At 38.6% G+C, this 20,627-nt stretch overlaps 1 protein-coding gene and 1 long non-coding RNA gene across 3 annotated transcripts in view; both read left to right on the forward strand.

Annotated features, from left to right (window-relative positions):
* The window catches only part of LOC100115830 (transcription elongation factor S-II), a 63,484-nt gene that overhangs the window by 9,455 nt on the left and 33,402 nt on the right, over window positions 1-20,627 (forward strand). The gene's annotated exons all lie outside the window — the stretch shown is intronic.
* On the forward strand, window positions 18,836-20,235 carry LOC103315439. The gene is made up of 2 exons (XR_511905.3): window positions 18,836-19,161; window positions 20,103-20,235. It is a non-coding gene; the product is annotated as an uncharacterized LOC103315439 (long non-coding RNA).

Consider the following 20,627-nt stretch of genomic DNA (forward strand, 5'->3'; position numbering starts at 1 on the left):
AAGAATAGAAAATCCAATATGTTCTGATTTGATAGATAAATAAATATAAGCGACTTGTTTGTACTTATGTCAAAAAATAAATATGAATAAGTATTTGATAAAAACAAATTGTTAAAATAACTCTATAAAAATGTGGCTGTCTTGCGGACAGCCGATAGAAGTGAATACTTAAATAGATGGTATGGAATTTTTGAAAATTTTGAATAGTTTCGTTGCCAGAGAATTGAACGTATACGAAGTGAGAAATATACTAGTCTTCGCAGTGGGACTGCAAATGTACTTTATAGTCTTCGCGGCAAATTCAAATGCATTTTCGTTGAGTGCATAAGTAGTCCCTTGTTAAAGAAAAGGATTGCAACGTATTGAAATGCATTGTAATGGATAAATTACTTTATCTATTACAATGCATTTCCAATTTATTTAATGGATTAAAGTCTCTCAGAGATAATCGTGTAACAATAAAATTTTTATTCAAAAATGCACGCAAAAATCAAACAAATTGTGCCCGCATTTAAAAAAACGTAGAGGATCGGGATAAAAAAAATTAGTTTTCTAGTTTGTGCGAGAGGAGATTTCTCCCAAAATTTTAGCCCGATCGGTCAAAAATTGCGTTAGATATCGCATCTCAGATATTTTTTGCTGACAAAACTATAAGGCACTTCCGTGTCGCGATCGTGGTTAAACATGTAATGAAAAGTTTAAAGAAATAAAAATACCAATCCGTATCAATTCATGTTCATATAATTAACATAGAAACAGATTGTGTACTATATTGAAATAATGCTCTATGAATACATATTGAAACATATCGTTTACTGTGTATTTTGATTTACTGTTATATGGTTTGATACGGATTGAAAGAAGCAAAACGTTATAATATGATACAATAAAATTTAATTTGTTTCGATCCTTTTTTTTTAATGAGGGCTACATATATTAAAAGGAAAAGATAGCTCAAAACCCTTTTACACAGACAGGAATGACAAATCTATCAGTACTCCATAACATCTAAATCTTTCTACACAAGAAGGAAATAGTATATTGTGTAACAAGGGAAGGAAATTGTTGTACACTGTACTTTTTTTTGAATAAGCCCTTTCTGCGTCTGATTGCTATTAATTTTATCTCACACGTGGAAGTTGTTGATATATCAGATCTAAAATTTTGCACATAAGACGTCTGTTTAGGTGAATGGACAGCGCGTTCAACTGACATGCTGGAGATCCAGGTTCGACTCCCACTAACCCGATAGCCGCTTGCAGCATGTGTAAATAAGCGTGGCTGATATGTAAAGGAAGCTGTCCCTACTGAAAAAAATCGCGCGATTAATCGTGCGATTATTCGCGTGATTAATCGTGGAAAGAATAGTGCGATTAATCGCGTTAATTTATCGAACTATTTTGACGCGATTAGTCGCACGATTAATCGCGTGACTAATCGCGCGATTCATCGAAAATAAAATTGTTTGAAATGCAAAATTATTAAGCGGGGTGCTAATCTAAGTGTTATAATCCGGATGGTAACACCTAAATTGGCCACCCCGCTTAATAATTTTGCATTTTAAACAATTTACTTCTATTAATTTATTTCAGATGAATTGTGCGATTAGCCACACGATTAATTGTGTGACTAATCGCGTCGATAAAGGTTCGATCAATTAATCAAGCAAATTATCGCGCGATTTTTTTCAGTAGGGTGAGCTGAGCGAGCTTGCTAATATGCGCGACGAAGAGTGCGTGGTAGGGGGAGAGAGCTGCCCCTGCTTTCGTGACGATCGGTTTGTCGCGCCGCCGTGACGGTCGCCGCTCGAAATGTGCCCAGTATGGATAATTTCATGTATCCAGCTCCCAATAACAGATAGATACCTATAGGTCAGATTTTTCGTACATATTTGTGGTCTAATGAACATACTTCGGTACCGTTATTTTAAATTAATCAAAGCAAAAGTTATAATAAAACTAAGAAAATGTGGATTTCAAAAGTGTGCAAAGTTATTTTACGAGCATTGAAAATTGCACTTTTTATATTGATATCGCGAATTAACTATTGCACGGAACCACTGAGTCGGCGACCATTCCTAATCATAGAGGGTTATTTGAAGACCAAATTCAATTAAATTTTTTTTATTTTTGTTGAGGGTAAATAGTTACAGTCGAAATAGTTGAAATTATCCATACTGGGCGTATGTTTTCGAGATCTTGTAAATTGCATTTTTTGCATTAGCGTGGATAACTTTATTTATTGGCGACTTTGACTGGCGCCCGTCTATTTCCTTGTAGAAAATGGACTAGAGAACACGTGGGATTCGAATATTTATCGCGTCGTTTGAAAGTTATGCCCAAAATAGCTAAGGGTATACGTACTGGGCACATCTCTCCTATATCTATCCCTTACGCGTCTACTCCTCTTTACCTTTTCCTTGTTCACAACTTTAAATGCTATAGTAATTACAGACTCTAATGCTCATTGTTTTTTTAAACTGTAGAAACAGAGTAATCTCTACGAGCAGTTTTTTTTTTATTTCTTTATTGCGTCGACGTTTCAAAAGAGTATATCTTTCCTCTTCAAGGCATCTAAAAATTACAAAATTGTACACTAATCACTAGCTTGAGTCTTAGAATAAACGAATTTGAACTGATAAATTACCAACATGTCATACCGATAAAACAAATGAAAAAAAATTCGTTGTCACATAATGAATGCAAGCACAGTTGTCCAGGGTAGTACTAAAATTTTAAAACGTAAAACGTTAAATACACAATTGAAGGTTTAGTTATAACTGTTATAAATCGTTAAGTTCTAGACTTACGAGAGATCGTCACACAGAGATGTTTATTGTTGCTCGCATGGATGTTCTGCTGCGAGCAACGATTGATGTATACTGCCAAACTGATACAGTGCAAGGCCTTTTATACACACTCGCTATGGTTTAATACGCAGAGTCGCGTGTCGCCCGTCAGGCATCAAGAAAACAAGGCCAAAGGAAGTGGAAACCGTTTAAATGTAGTCGGAGTATAGGTCTATATATACGCAAGCAGCATACATGAGTCTACGCTCAGGGCGTCTGTGACGCTACGGGAATATGACGCCGCTTAATCATAGCAACGAGCGGTATAGTCCCACCCGTGCGTAGCAACGGTCCCTCGTGCGGCTAGGCACCACCGCTTCAGCTCTCATGCTCTCCCGATACCTACTAGCTTTCCGCGACTCCACAATTTGCTGAATTCAACGGAGAAAAGATTATTCTTTGCGAACGCGATGTTTTTTTATTGTATCGATTGAATTTTTATACGTATTTTTGAGGAAATTGGTGTCAGTCATTTTGTTGATTGTGTTGTCATGATAATGTAGTTATGTCCTGGGTTAATATGATGAATGGTGTCACGTACGCACACTAGCATGCATACGTGTAGCGCAGCATGGTAACAGCGAAAGTGCATTGCGAGCTCGTACGAACCGAGCGGATGACACCTTACGCCCGCCTTATCACTACATGCGGATGTGCAGTCGCCAGACTTACTGTCCGATCGCGGGCAGTTCGCGACAGTCGGTGGGAAGCGCTCCTCCTGAGCGTTTCCTCCTACACGAGTTCCGCGAGAGCCACACAAGCAGTCACTCCTCTCTCTCAATCAGACAATAAAGTCTACTTAACCGCACCTACGCTAAGACTTTCTTGCACCTTTCCTCAAGTCCCTGAGCTTGACCCTCGGACGCTGCAACCACCCATTTACCGATTATCCCACGTAACAGCTGGCATCCCTTGTGGTTTCGCAGAAAAAGGTATTTTAAGAAATCCTACAAAAAGTACAAAAAGACGATTTTGAGAAGCCTGCGGTCACCGCGACACTATTTACTTCTATATTGGGTTTTCAAATTTTCAATTCAATAAATACAAATATTTACATTATTGTATCTAAATTTTTTTGTCGTGTAATTATATTTGTATGCTTAACTATGATTTCCAATTGAAATATTGACAAGAAAGCAGCTTTTTTTACAATAAACAAGCATGTCTCAACAAAAATGCTAAAATCCGTTTGGGATTCTTCAGCCCAACATGTTCAGACCGTGAAGTTGGCCACACACAGATAGTGTTCATACCGTGAATTAAGCTGCACATATTGCTTTCCCACATACTTATACAGACCAGTGGGATTACTTATGTGACCACACATATGCCGACCAGCAGGACTACGGATGTAATTTCATTTTTTTTTTTATTTAATATCAAGTGGCGCGGTCGCGGTAGCCAGGGTAGCCGCGACGACGAGATCTAGGTAGTAAGCTCCGAAGTTTTTTATGTCTAGGTAAATAAATTATATGAGAACGGCGTCTAGGTGTACAGAGTGGCCGATGACAACGTCTAGGTGGTGCGCTCCGTAGTTTTTGGTGTCTAGGTAAATAAATTATATGAGGACGGCGTTTAGGTGTACAGGGTGGCCGATGACGAGGTCTAGGTAGTGAGCTTCGTAGTTTTTTATGTCTAGGTAAATAAATTATATGAGGACGGCGTCTAGGTGTACAGGGTGGCCGATGACGACACCTACGTGGAGTGCACCGTGGCTTTTTGTGTCTAGGTGTAAAGATCATTCGAGGGCAGTGTCTAGGTGAACAGGGTGGCTGATGACGACGTCTAGGTGGTGCGCTCCGTAATTTTTGGTGTCTACACTGAAAAGAACACAGTCGTTTCTGCTGTAAAGTCTGGTAGTTTTAACCGTTCTGCCGCCGTAACGACTGTTCAGTAAGAACAACAGTGTGCCACTGGTAGTTTTGGCGAGTCGCGACTCGTAAAATTGGTCGCTTACGTGGGACACCAGCACAAACGACCGAACTGATTTGAGAGGTAGTATAGCCAGCTCCTTCAAGACGAAGTCTTTTCCTGGTTTCTTAAAGCCCTGTATGTCCACTGCGTATTCCATTTTATTATGAGTATCTTGATATCACCGCTGACAGGGTATACTGAACTATGCGATCGTGTAAGATCAAGCAATAAGCTGAGGTTCCAGCTGGAAAGTTGTCTCGAGATTCGAATTCAAGACGAACGTCAACTGGAACACTTTTCAATGACTCGTTCTGCTTCGAACAGTCGATTACTATGAGTGGTAAGCGTGAAATAAAATCGTTGTTATTTACGACAGGCTCTGAAGCTTTGTCGTAGTAGAGGCTCTGGAAATTCGCGAACATATCGTACAATACGGCATATTGATAATGGTTGATGTCCAAATTTAAGTTGCCGTATGGATAGTACTACGAGTTTAAGAAAAGCTTCACGTTGCTTATATCGCAATGGTCAAATTGACTGGCATTCGCAGTCTGCTGATTCTTACGATTTGTTTAGAATCCTAAAATTACGAAGCGTGATTTTTCCAACTGATTGGAAGTCTTGACAGTCCACACTTTTTAGTCGAGGTTTGAAGAACCGGATACTCGTATAACTCCCAACTGCGGAAACTCATACTAATCGGACGATTCTTTTCTATGTGATTTAGAAATCGAATTTTATTAGTGTTGGATGCTACGACGTACGGCATAAGCCATTCAATTTTCGTCAATTCTAATTTATATTCCTCGAAGGTAGCGACACCATTCGCAAGAGTTACCGTCTGAATAATTGCATTCAAATCGTTTCGCGACCTCGTTAGTACAAGCTCGTGTTTCACGTTGACTACGATCTTTCTGTAATCTTTGGCAAACCCGAATATCATACTCAGCGGTATGTTCACGTCGACATAGCCGGAGGCATTGGTCAGTGATTTAGTCTCTGCAATGTTTAACCAACCTGCATTTTCCATTATTAAACTTTGACTGGGATTATGTGAAATCCAGCCTTTCATGACTGTGGTAAAACCGACTTTTTTACACCTATCGATTTCTACAGCATTAATTTCATATCTGATCTCTTCGAACATGTGACAGATAGCATTGTTTACAAGCTTAGTACGTGCTAGAGCAGTGCCATTTGGTTTCATTCATTTTCGCAAATGTGCAGCGAACTACGTGATGGTAAAAGGCTCAAATCTTGATGTTGAATGGCGATGCGAATCTCGTCGCTGTTGTTGTACGATGAAACCGTGTAGGGTTGATGAGCATGTAGCTCATAGTGTGCCAATGACTCATCAAAGCTTACTGGTGACTGTATGCTTAGAATTTCGTCCATTTTTTGTCAAACAGCAGAATAGTATACAATTTATTTTCCACTAGGAGCAATGACTCGCAAATTTAGGGTTTTTAGGAACTATGTTTTGCCGTGTTAGTGGTTTGGCCTTTCGCCGACGACTGATAACTGAGCGACATGTCGGTTTGCTTATATAGCCTCTACCGACTTTGCTATTATAAACTATTCCCATCACGTTGGTTTTAAAAGCAATCGGATCGTAATAGTTTCGTTTTGAAAATTTACAAGATGTCCGTCTTGATCGACTATGTGATTTTGTATGTGAGCTATGCTCTTGACGGTGATTGGAAAGTAAATAAATGACTTGCGACGGGACTTCGATGATCTTATATCCTGGCGGCACTGCGGGGAAAAATTCGTGAAGAGTATGCGCTAACATTTATATAGGCACCGCTAGTGATGTTGCATTCGATTCGCAGAGCATTAACTTTAAGAATAGCAACTGGCGAGTCAGAAGAATGCTTCATATTTTCTTGCAGAACGCGTCCAGTGAAGCCGAGTAATGCACCAATCGAGTCTTGCGGTCTAAAATCAATCTTACGATCGCACTTTATAATACTCCGGAGCGTATTGTTGTTAGGTTGTATGCTGATCGAAATCCCCTTTTTACTCAAAGTTTCACGAAGATAATTATCGATATCTTGAATCTCGTAACTACCAATAGGTAAGATGATTTCCTCCTTAACTTAAAATTTATTATTTCCTTTATCAATATTGGGTATCGAATTAAAAGTTAAAAGTTCAAGTTAACCAATCCAAGAACGTATTGTTTATGGAGTAATAATTCGATGGGTGGAAAGTACTGAGCTTCGAGTATCGATGAAGTACCGGAAAGAGTCAGAGTACGTGAATTCTCCATGATCGTTAAATTGGAAATGAGTCAACTCAGACTTTTCGCATATTTATATAATTCGACGAGGAGTATGGAGTATGAAGCTTGTTGCTCAAAAATTTGAGACAGAGATGGCCACAGTTAAATGAATTATAGTCTTGATATCTTTCTGGGTTGTACTTGACTCTGTTAACGTTCAAGTACAGCATCAAGTCTGTAGGAGGCTGAAGATTGACAAAACTATCAAAATAAACAACTGATTTTCCTCGTTTACGGTATGCAACCCACAGTGCGTTTCAAGACCACTGGCATCATCCAAGTTCACGACAGCTGATTCGTTGTAACGAGGACCGTTAAAAGGCAAATCGTTTCTCATGAACACGCCTCGAACATGCAGTATTTTTAAAGTTTTGGCATACTTTACGAGGTCGGAGTCAGTGAGCGGTCTCCGTGGTAATCTTAGTTTGAGTGACGTTTTTTTTTTAATCAATGTCTTCCCATGTGCTATGCGAAGACCCATTCCCGTTTTGTAAGGTTTCAAATAAAGTCCTTTGCCGATAGACAATTCCTCCATCTTTCTATTATGTCTCGAAGTTTCTTCCAGCTGTAACTTAGCTGTTTTGGCGTCATTGGCCGCTTTTGCGATACCTGCAGCACCTCCTGCCAGTGCACCAGCAGCGCTCAACCCAGCGAAAATAGGCACAAGGAATGGCAAGAATCCACCAACCTTGGACGGTATGGGTAAAATACGTGGAACCAGTACCTTCTGCTTACCACTGGCTTTCTTAACCGCATCACGAGCTCCTTTCAATGCGCTTTGCGATTTATTGGTTGATATCATAGACTTGGCAGCAGCTTTTACGATATTATTCAATCGTAAGCTTTTCTTAGTTCTTCTTTTCTTCGCGCCCATTCCGAGTTTTGTCTTTAACTTCATGGTTTTTGAAACAGCAAAAGCAGCTATTTTCTCACCGATACTAGCGTATTTCGAAGAAGCTCTTTTTGTAGCTTTGTCAGCTAAAATTTTATCAGCAATGGTTCTCGCTTCGTCGTTATCACGATTCTGTGAATATGCGATATTGTGCCTTTTGCAGGCTATGTCAAGTTGATTAATTCCTGGATCTCCTCGTGCTAAACGTTTCGCTAGCTTAGTATCTGGACCGCAGTATTGATATCCTGGCAAGTGAAGTTCCACTGGAAGCTTGTTGATAATTTTGTTTACCAACCCACGACCACGTCGTTGTCGTCTGTGTACGATCATTCCCCTTTGAAGGTTTATGATTAACTGATGGCGAGAGTATATAAGCGCCCTATTTGAGCATGAATTTGAAGGAACAGCCTATCAAACTTCCGGTACCGAACTTTGATTCCGTCGATGAGCGAGATAAAAGAGTTAAACGGCATGGTGATCTATTGCCTGATAGCATAAGGGCGGTGTTTTGCGGGCCGTCGAATTGTGGTAAAACTAACAGCTTGCTTGCGCTTTCCCAACGGTGTTAGATTTGAAAATGTATACGTATACTCCAAGTCGCTTAATCAACCAGAGTATACATTTTTAAAACAATTGTTGGGGCCTCTCAAGGGTATAAAGTATTTTCCTTTCACTGAATACGAAGAAGTTATAGCACCAGATAGCGCACTTCCTAATTCAATAATGATATTCGACGATATAGCTTGTGAAAAGCAGAATAACGTCAGAGCATTCATTTGTATGGGTAGGTATAAAAAGGTTGACTGCTTCTATCTTTGCCAGTCATACGCGCAAGTCCCTAAACACCTTGTGAGAGATAACGTCAATTTGTTAGTGGAATTTCGACAAGACGATGTGAATCTAAAGCACTTGTACGACGATCATGTGAATTCCGACATGACGTATGCTCGCTTCAAGGATTTATGCGCGCAATGTTGGTCAGACGTAAATCATGGATTTTTCATGATTGACAAAGATAGTCCAATCAACGCTGGACAATATCGAAAGGAATTCGATAAGTTTGCTATAAATATAGCTCGTGCTTAGTACCACATACTTAGTTTGACATCGAATGCAAAAGTGCTAACATGTCTGATTTTCATAAAAAAAAAACGTACTCCATCAGTTGGTCAAAGCACGAAACGCTGGCAAGCGTAAATACAACTTGCTGGTATTTGGAAAGGAAAATTTCGAAAAAACTGTTGAAGAAACTTTTAGACCAATCGTCGAACCACTTCAAAAGCTAGTCGAATCGGAAATTAAGAAATCGGTCACTGTTATAACACCAGAGGACAACTCACATAAAAATTTTCACAAACGAAAAGTAAAAAAGATTAAGCCTGAGAAACGCAGTGATGACGATGATGAGACTTACAAATTTGACGAGGATAATGAATCTGATTTCGTGAATTCTACTATGCAAGATGACGAAGTTGAGACAGCTTATGATACAGCTGATAGTGAGAATGAAACATCGATTAGTAAACCCAGTTTACCTTAACTTAATCAGGCGAATTTGGACAAAATATATGGATTATGCAAGGAGAATGAAAACTACATGCTCGGAAACTCAATAGTGAAGTTTGTAAATAAGAAGATAGTAGTCGACAATGTCGAGTATCCGAAAACTGCTGGGTTGATAGACTTGATCGCTTACAGAAATCCTGACAAAAAAAAAATGTCAGTTCTGATGATATGAAAAATCATCGCAGCATTTTAGAAGCAACAAGTATTCATAAGAAGAAGCTAGACCCTAGAGCAGATATTCGATCGTAAAATAGCAAAAAATATACAGACTTCATCGCCCCTATTTTCTTCGGAAAGAGAACAAAGGAAGGTAGAGCACTGCCTCGATACAAAATTGCTAGAATGAACACGCGTATGGATTACGTATATTGGGACGACCCAAATGAACTGGTCGACCGTCTACGTTTGCTTATTGCTGAACAATCGGCTGGTTATCCTAGTCACGTAAACGAGATTCACTTGATCATAGAAGAGCTCCGCGAAGGTGGTTATATACGCTGAGCATTGTCCGTAAACGGCATTATCAAAATGAGCTTCGACGTGTTCGGACGTAATTTGAAAAAGAATGAAGGGGGTCGTGGCCCTTCTGGTTTAGATTTTAAAATTACAAAAGATGGACAGTATGACTTGGATAACAAGAGACTATGCAATGTAGCAGCGCCTCATGATCTCAAGGCTGCAATTACTTGCTCACTGTAATAGATATATTTTTAAAGTATGCTTTGGCAGTCCCCGTGAAGAAAAAAACTGGAAAAGAAGTTGCTGCTGCGATGCAGTCAGTGCTGAGTCAAGGTCGAGTACCGTAAAACTTACACACATACAGAGGCAAACAATTTTACAATTCTGATTTTAATACTTTATTATTTTAATTGAAATAAAATATTTGTAAAATGGCTTGGTTTTTGACAGCACTCACAATAGCTGGATCAATAAAACCGATAACGTATGATTATATGTATATATATTAATAATTAATGTGGATTTTTTAATAAAAAAGAATGAATTTTAATTGAACGAAAAATAATTATTTATTGGTATTTACACCTGCCGCGCGCTTAAATACATACTTATTATTAACTCATTATATACAAATGCCAACATACATACACACGCACACACGCACACGAACGCGCACGCACGCACACGCGCACACTTTGTCTTACAGATTGTCATTCTTAAAAGCTAAAACTGACTCGTAGCTAACGACAAAGTCTTATATACTAAATTATAATTACTTGAACTGCGCACACACTTAGCACTATGACTGTAGATTTCAGTTCATAATAGTTCAAACTAGTTTAAGCTAGTTTAAGCTTGCTTAAACTAGTTCATGCGAGCTCAAAACACGTTCAATTACTTTTTAACACTATTTGCCAACGAACTCAACGACGAAGCCTCCACGGTAGATCATCAAGAGTTCCAGCTTGTTGGCTTCTTCGGCAGGAAGACGTCGAAATCTCTGTCCAACCCTTCGACGATCTTGGGCCCGTACTTCGTCTTGACCACCTTCAAGACCGTTACCATGTACGTTTGATCCTTCTCCAGCTCGTCAGCTTCTTTGTAGAGAGAAATCCTCCTTTAGCGATACGGTTCAGATTTTCCATATCCATCTGTAACTAGCAAAAGTTAACAATTTTTTTTAATAATTATTCTAGAATTTACAAGTATATATGATTTATATGCTACTTACATTGAATAAGCTGTTTCCTTCTTCAATTTAGCTAGGGATCGACGTGGTCTTCCTATTCTTCGTCGGCGGTGATTGATCAGCGGAGGTAGATCTTCCTTGTGGCTCGTCAGCAGACTTTATGAGCTCCTGGCTTCAGGGATCCCACTCATATAGCTCTGCCGCGAGCAGATCTTGTTCCCCCACTCCGATTATGGGAAGCGGCTCCTCTACGATTGGCTCTCTAGCCACCTCAACTGCAGGTTCTTTTCCTTCTCTTGCCAATCTGGCGACGGGGATTGGTGCTTCCACCTCCCCCCTCGAAGGTTTGGTCACAACAGCGATTGGTTGTTCTATCCCTCTCACGGGAAGTGCTGCGGTAGGCTGCTCGTCTTCGACGATGCTGTAGTGACCCCAGGGTAGCGTATCCGTTTTACCTTCCTGGAGGAAACGCTTATCGTCTCGAGCAATCAAAGCTATCTTTACTTCCTTTTCGGTAAAGAGCTTGTTCTGCCTAGTGCAAATATTTCGCTGCTCTCGAGTTAGTATAGCGTTTTCTTGCAGGCAAGTCATATAATCGTCCAACTCGATGGTCGCCTTGACCACCGAGCTCTTGACACCCTTCGCTTTCTTGATAGGCCTCTGATTCTGGACTAGCATTGCATACATTTTGCTTCTAAGTCCAACCAATTCTAGCAAAATTTCCCCGTTGTATTCATCCTTCATCAGACCCACGACCTTTTTGTTCACGCGAGGCATGTCAAACTGATTATTCACTGGATAATCCGAAGTGTCAAACTCGTATGTCTGTACGCATCATTTCGCATACATTGAGATTCGACACTTCGTAAACCAAGCTGTCAGTATCGGTGTACAGAAGCTTCCGCTTGTCACCAGCACGTTCGAGCATGTAGTCCGATATATCAGAGTCTTGGACAAGTACAAAACGCTCAGTCCAATATATCTAAAAAAAATTACCTCTTGAAAAGTAAAAGGTTAGGCGAGTTTGATATATTCCGCAACAAAATTACAGATAGAAAAGAACTGAGATCAATCAAACAAAGTCAAGTTTATTATATTTAATCGTAATGAAGCAAAGAACAACTCGCAAGATAATTACTACGTAACTTGCCATGCCCGTTTCATTTTGGTTATTGGTGAACAACTAAATTTTCTTTTTATATATATTAGAACGTCATACAAACACTATAAGTACAATGAAACGGGCATGGCAAGTTACGTAGTAATTATCTTGCGAGTTGTTCTTTGCTTCATTACGATTAAATATAATAAACTTGACTTTGTTTGATTGATCTCAGTTCTTTTCTATCTGTAATTTTGTTGCAGAATATATCAAACTCGCCTAACCTTTTACTTTTTTAAGAGTTAATTTTTTTTAGAGATTTCAATCCTTTTTTTAAAATTGTTTAGAGTATTTCATATTCAAAGTCGTAAAAATAAAATATAAGCATCTTTAGCACCATTCGACCACAGCTTTTATGTAACATTTTTATTACTAAGATGAAATCACTGATTGTTCTAATATACATCACCCTCGAATTATATTTACACCTAGACACCAAAAACCACGGTGCGAACTACCCAGACCTCTTCATCGGCCACCCTGTACACCTAGACGCCGCCCTTAAATGATTTTTACACCTAGACACCAAAAACCACGGAGCGCGCCACCTAGACCTTGTCATCGGCTACCCTGGCAAGCTAGTTACTGTTACCGCTCCGGAACGCAGAGTATGCACTGGCAACCTCTTAATTCAAAATATCGTAATATATTATTATATTTTCTTGAGAAAGCAATTCTCATCTGTATATAGCTTTGCGGCCAACTTCACGGTCCTAACACTTCTTGCGGCTAACATAACGGTCCTTTCACATTTCGGGCTGAAGAAGAAAAACGTGGATTATACACTCCCATATTATAAAAATAAGCAGCCTTTTCACTAATATTTTTGTTGGAAATCATAGTTTAGCTCAGAAAACATACTAATAAGCCAAAAAATCTTACGAACAGTAACAATAAGCATTTTTTTCTGTATCATGAAAAATCCGAACACCAATATAGAAGTAAATAGTGTAAAAGTTGGCTTCGCTATGAGAGCTTCGGCACCGTATCTTCCTTCCCACTTTGTCACCAACTTGACCTCGACGTGTTTACTCTCATTTTCATAGTTTTTCCATAAACAGCGTTGTTAAATAGTTTGAAAAGCATTTTTTCAAACTCATTTTTGGCGTTCTTCCGCATGTCGCTATTTAGGTCAATATACGGCTTCAACCATTTACTCAGCTCGAACTCCAGAGCACGAGGAATTTTCTTCAGACAAAGCCCGTGTGCAAGAGCTTGTTTCAATGCTCTGTAATGAATCACATAATTCTTTTTGTCATAAAGTGTCGTCATCAGTTTCTTTTGCTTTGAACCTGGTGGACACGTGTGTTCGGCACAGAAGGGCATGTCTTGATGAGCTCTATAAAGTGTTATTGGATACCCGAGGTCCACTTCGAGGATGTATCCCTTTGGGCCGTCGTCAGGAACGTTGAAGAAATCAGGCATCTGGAGATCAACTACCCACTTAAATTTTCCGTAGGGTAACGCCTCAGTCATCGCCCAGCCGTACAAGTTATTAACGTCATAATATACAAGGTACTTCTCATCAGCATTAACATCGTAACCTTCGTTCATGTATGGATTATTGGCTTTCGCGTATCAGTTACAACACTGGCTGATTCCTCCGCGGATTCCACGCTCGAAAAACATGAGCATGTCGATGTCCGTCAAGAGATCCAAACGTACCTAGAAATATTTGAATAGTATAAGTATTTTGCACATTTTCATAGTCTTAAGATTATTTTAGTTATATATTCACCTGTGTATATTTGAGCATAGCGTCCCATGACAGACCTAGCGTTGTGTAATAATGAGCTGGATCTAGCCCATATGCCTGCAGACAATTACTTCTAAAATTCTCGAAGACTTCAGCTAAGAGTATGACGTCAGTCTTGAGATATAAATCGGAGTATTGTTCTAAAGTCTGTATGTTAAGTTCCTGCCAAACTCGTTTAGCGTGCTCGTAATCTTCATCGGAGATGTGAGCATCGTATAAGCTGCTGAAGAAATCTTCTTTCGTCGGAAGATTTACTTCGTCGAGTTTGGCGAAAGAGAAAACATAGTCATATGGAAAGACTCCTTTCCTTTTCAAGCAATGTAATCTGCTCAGGAGTAAAGCCGTCTTCCTGAAACACTCGTTCTAACATATCCAGTTCCGTCAAGTATGACGATAACTTGTCTAAAGACGATGGCATGAACCGGCAGGAGTCTATAAAACGCAGATTTATATTTGTGCCTACGACAAACTTTGTGAAAGATATATATCTCTCTTTAGTTTGAGGTAGCAGGTATATACGACCAGGAAAGCTCGTTGCAGTCTCTTTGATAAATAGATGGGCATCGTATCCACTGAGATTATGAAACACCACAGGAATGGTCTTGGAATCCTGATAGTTCAGGTTGCACGAATTATGGGCAGCACCTCGGTAACTGTAAAATTAGAAAATATTTAGTTGTGCATATACATTGATAAACGTAGAGAGAGAGAGAGAGAGAGAGAGAGAGAGAGAGAGAGAGAGAGAGAGAGAGAGAGAGATTACTTACTCTCCTGTGAGGTGACAATGATCACGAACCTTTGGATCTTTTTCATTAAAAGGTTTGTTGCATATGTGGCATTTACGAGCCATGCTAAATTCTAATTTTTGTTGATCCGTCAAATCTCTCATCGCTATTGGATTTTTGTACATATTTTGTAATTCCAAAGCGAGAGTATGGAGACTGTTGACGAACTATCTGGCAGGTGTGTCTTCCTAGGTACTTTGTCTATATGACTTGTACAAAGATAGAGCGTCGTCGAAGCTGCACTTGACAAAGTATCCGACACTGTACGGTTTGTGCTGTCGGTACGCACGCTTATGATCGTCCACTGGTTCCAACAAACACTCAAAATCAGCATACACAATGAATTTCGGTGCACAAAGTTCTTGAACTGCAGTACGCTGCACAGTGGTCTCAAAATCAAAAAAATGGGACAAATTCAGTCTTAGATCGAGTATTCAATAAAATCCATTTTTTAAAAATGAAAACATATCTCTATGTACCTAGGAATGAAATAGGGTACCGCTTTTTTGTATTATAAATCCGCATATAAGGTTAAAAAATCGATAAAGTTAACCTAAAATGCAATTATTATTTCCGCAATTTATAAAATGATTAAAAACAAAAATGTATTCTCCAAATAAGAGAAGATAAATTGCGGAAATAATAATTGCATTTTAGGTTAACTTTATCGATTTTTTAACCTTATATGCGGATTTATAATACAAAAAAGCGGTATCCTATTTCATTCCTAGGTACATCAAGATATGTTTTAATTTTTAAAAAATGGATTTTATTGAATACTCGATCTAAGACTGAATTTGTCCCATTTTTTTGATTTTGAGATCACTGTGCGCTGTCTCTTGCCTTTGGAAGCACTAACTTTTACTCATTCAATTTCATGCAATCGATAGTGTGTGAAGCCAATTTCACAGATGTATTTTGTTAGAGTGCTTGCCTAGTTGCCTCAGCCGAGAAAGATTTTTGATTCATACATAATGGAAATGATATGGCTTCGCAGGTTCTGTCTCTTGCTGCTCTTCTTTATCTTCGTCAGTGTATCGCTCTCTACGTGAAGTAGGATGACGTGTTTGTCCTTCTTTTGTGCAGTAAAATGTCTCGGTAAAACGATATATTGTTCACTTTTCTTCTTCAAGAGGTATACATAGACAGAAACATCGTTCTGTTTTTCAAATTTTTCGACGTTTCTCGTGTAATAAATTTGAGATTTTGGGTAGTAATATTATTTATTTGTTCAATATCTATAACTGTAAGCGTCACTAACTCGCGGACCTTGACGGTGTGACGCGTATGGCGCGATTTCGCAAAAGTAACAATAAATTCGGGGTGCTATCGCGCGACCCCTAGTCATAATAATTTACTCACACTTTCACTCGCTCATACACTCAAGGCTTTCCTTCGCTCGAATCCTTTTGTCTTATAATTTTCTCGCCGCGCGGCTTACTTTTATTGGCCTTCTCTCGCCATGTAGTGCTCTGCCGTATTGGGGGATGTTTTCGAATTGTGCAGCGTTTTGACGCTCGGAGCCGGGAGGTCGCCTTCGTTTCGCTGGTGATTTTCCAAAGCGTTGCGTTGATTTTCCTCTCCCTGAATCGGAGATATAGCGTACTGTCGCGTCCGACCTTCCTCTCCCTCAGTCTCCGCGCTCTCAATCGTCCGCAACCCAACAAATAAACTGGGTAGTCTCTGATTAGATTCTCGACGGCTATACATTATCAATCTCAAACTTTCGTCAACTTACCCCTTTTGGGATTGCACCTACGCTCGTCGGCAGATACACAATATGCGCAGGAGCCTTCTTATCGCTTGGTCTCCACGCCTCTATCTGATCGCACACCGTGATCTCGTCAGCTCATCACCTCGCCTCACTCGCACTCTCTCATCCATACTCTCACGCATTTACCTTTCTTCACGCTCATAAATAAATCATAATTTCGCGACTCATACTCGTGCGGGATTTTCGAATTTTATTTTCGCCACTCGATCGATCCGTTACACTCGGATCAACAGGAAACTCGATGACCTCAAAGTTGTATGTATCTTCATACTGTGCATACGATGACACTCTATCCGGATTTACACTGACTGGATGCAGCGCTGACAAAATGGCCCATTTAAAACACTTATTATCGGTCTTGTTAATGACATTTATGCACGCCTTTTTATTCTTAATGATTGGTGGTAAATCAATGTAAGAGCTGCCTCGCAACGGATTGTACTTGTTGACATTACTAACTAAGTTTAACACCGTTCGTAGAGTCCAGTCAGATTCCTGCTCCTAAAATTCTTCTGAATCTGCATTGATGCACTGTATAACTTTCGATATGAACTAGTCATTTATATCAGTGCTTGAGTGTATCGGCGCTTTCTCACGTTTACGTATTCCGCAGCCAACTCAGCATTCACTTTAATATTATGCTCTTTTTAAGAGTTTTATTCACTTCCGTTGTGAACTGTTGTTGAGCATCTTTCAAAAACTTTGATATTTCCAGATTCTTGCGATTAGTTATAACACCTGTTTTTATCCGATTTTCAAAAGCGCTGTTGACATCATCCCACTCGACCGACGGGGCATTTGCTCTATCGTCTACACCTGCTCCGTCAACTGCGTTCAGCTTATGACAACGCAATAATACGCTTTTGATCAGAGCTGTAGCAGATTGAAGCTTTTGCTTATCCGACACTGTCAAGGTTGGAGAACACGCAAAATGACTCGCTTTGCGTATGGCCGTACCCCCAAGATCTAGCCATATCTTGATGTCGTCAGAACTGGCGTCACCACCTACGACGTTCAGGTAGCAATTCCACAGGTGAATAGACGTATTCTTGAAGTATTGAGCCTTGATCCTTAGAGAAAGCCTTTGATTCTTCAGAGAGAGAGACGTTAAAGTTCACTAGGTCGCTGAGCACTGAATGATTTTTCCCAGTGAAACCACCGCTTTATATTGAGATTTTAAAAGCTCAAAAATATCCAAGGACAGTCTTTCAGTTCTTCATCGACTGAGAAGTTCCTCCTCCTTCAAGATGACGAAATACATCGTAGATCTCCAGGGTTTTAAGATTCCCGATAATGAGTTTGTTTTCAAGGAGGTGGCTCTGGTACTACTCTAGGACAATGAAGTACCAACAGTGCTATTTTTCAAGCCACCGTTTCCTTAGGAAATGCTACCAGCCAAGTACAAGAGCGAGAATTGGTGGCTGGAGGCCAACTACCACGGAATGCTCTGGAGCTCAGGACACATCCCCTACTGCCTGCTACCGTGCATCCTCAAGGGTTTTCTCAAGAGTTCTGAGATATCCCAGAGATGAGTTGAGAGATTGCCTACGGCGGCGTTCGGCCTCTCGGTTCAAAAAAAATGTTGTCTGAGCTAAGCTTCTAATTCCAGATGTTTTCAAGGGACAAATAAGAATTGGTTGGGAACCTTTGTTGCCGGGCTACTGCTGACTGCAGGTAAAGACAGTAGAGATGAACGTAGTCCTTGCCGAGAAAAAGACTAAAAGAGACCCACAGGCAAGAGACTGTCACACAGTGATGACCTGGCGTCTACTGTTGGGCGGAACGCCGGCGAGCTAATCTGTTTTATTACGGGTTTTATTACGGTCAATTTTTGCGTTAAAAATGTCGAAATAAAATAAAAACGGTTCATGGAATGAAAAAAACTGAATAATTGTATGTCATTAAACAATCCAAATGACTACGCAGTATTTATTCAGACGTGCTTCACCTACGAATAATTATTACATGTTTGTTATTGATAAAAAAAACTAGGATAATAAAGATCACAATAGTGATGATAATAATAATAATAATAATAATAATAATAATAATAATAATAATATTAATATATTCTTGTGAAATAATAATATATTATTATTTTTCGAATAATTGATATTCAAATGCTATTATTAAAAATTATTAATAAAGTCTGATTTTTACAAACTATTCTTGAAATTTTCAAAATACGTACTGACAAAATTAAATATAATATTATACTTATTCGTAATACAGCTCCGTTGTGACTATTATATATATATATATATCCCTGGATTAAGATATTTCTCGAAATTTGAAGCACTTGCGGGGGTGCTATATATGCGCGTAGATGCATTCCTCAGGTCACAAGAGCTAGAGCAAGTCATTTCTTCCTGAACATTCGCGCAAAGAGGATGGCACCTTGAAAAATCAAAGTTAAGTTAGATGAAAAGAAGTGTGCATTTTTCAATTGTAACAATGGAGTGCATAATGGACACAAATTATTTAGATTCCCATCAGAAATTACCCGACAACAGAGGTGGATAGAATATTCAGGTACGTTTTCGATATTCCTATTTTAAAAAAAGAAACTGCGTGAGTCAAGAAACTATTTTCACAGCCTATACACTGAGAAAAATTTAACAGTAAAAATTACTATCTCGGATAATAATTTGGTAACAGACACGGATGCTAGTAATTTTTACTATCTTTTATGGTTATGATATTTATATTTTATATCTTTAAGAGATATTAATTTTTACTATCTCAGATAATAAAAATTGTTACGGCTTTCAAAAGACTTGATTTTTACTACCTAAGAAGGTAAAATGTGCTATAAAATATGGGAAAAATTATAATATTCTCAGTCCGTAAGGTTTGAATTTAATTTTTTTTCTGCGCTAATCAGTGTTTTAGTTGACATTTTACGTTTATTTTATTATAATAAGTTTCTGTGTCTATTGATTTGACTTCATTAGTTATTAATCGTCGTTAATTTTTATTAACTTCAGTTCGTACATCAATTAATATATCAGCTAGATCTGAAATTTCATATGTAACAGATCTGTTTAGGTAAATGGTCAGCGCACTCGACTTTCACGCCGGAGCTCCAGGTTCGATTCCCGACGCCGTAAAAAAATTTAATCTCTTTCTTTCTTCAAAATAGCATAATAATAATTAATAAAAATAATAAAGTAATGACAACGCAAAGTATCTAATAGATGTAAAATATAGAAATGAGCGAAATTGAAATTAAGTTTTTAAAAATTCGATGTCATCAAAAATTACAAATTTTGGATAGTAAAATCTAATATCTTAAAAGTCTGTTACCAATTTATTATAAAAGCCAGTAAAAATTACTATCCCAAATAGTAATTTCTACTATCAAATTTTTTTCAGTGTAGGTATTATAGATTTACGTATCAAGAAATATAGATTAAGACTTTTTTAAAGCTTATCTCAATACAATTTAAAATTTAACACTCTTTTATTCTTAGGAAACACCGATTTACCACCTTTATCCCCAAGCTATGTGTATAAGGCAGGTTTATGCGGAAACCATTTTTCAACCGACGCCTTTACAAATTCACAAAAACAAAGATTATGCATTGCTGTCAATCCCATATCGTGGAACATCAAGGAACAATATTAAAATATACTGGAGATGCACAGATCAACTAGGAACTTTTCTGAAACTTCAGGCCTGAATGAGGACATCAATACAACGCATGAATTTGTACCTGTAATAAATAAAGTTAATGAAGTTGAGATATATGATGAAGGTAATGATACAAGTATTAATTTAGATATTACGCGGAAATCGACTCTAAAAATGTATGTGTCTGGAAAATAAATATTTTGTGACTTTCATTCTAAAGATAGTAATATAGATTATATAATAAACAAAGAACGTAACGTTTTGAATAAAACTAATTCAGAAACACTAGAAATAGATGCAAATGAAACTATTAATAACACAGCCACACAACTAAAATTAGTTGTTTTGATCTGGGGTTGAGACA

Source organism: Nasonia vitripennis, assembly GCF_009193385.2.
Source record: "Nasonia vitripennis strain AsymCx chromosome 4 unlocalized genomic scaffold, Nvit_psr_1.1 chr4_random0009, whole genome shotgun sequence".
NCBI classification, from domain to species: Eukaryota; Metazoa; Arthropoda; class Insecta; order Hymenoptera; family Pteromalidae; genus Nasonia; species Nasonia vitripennis.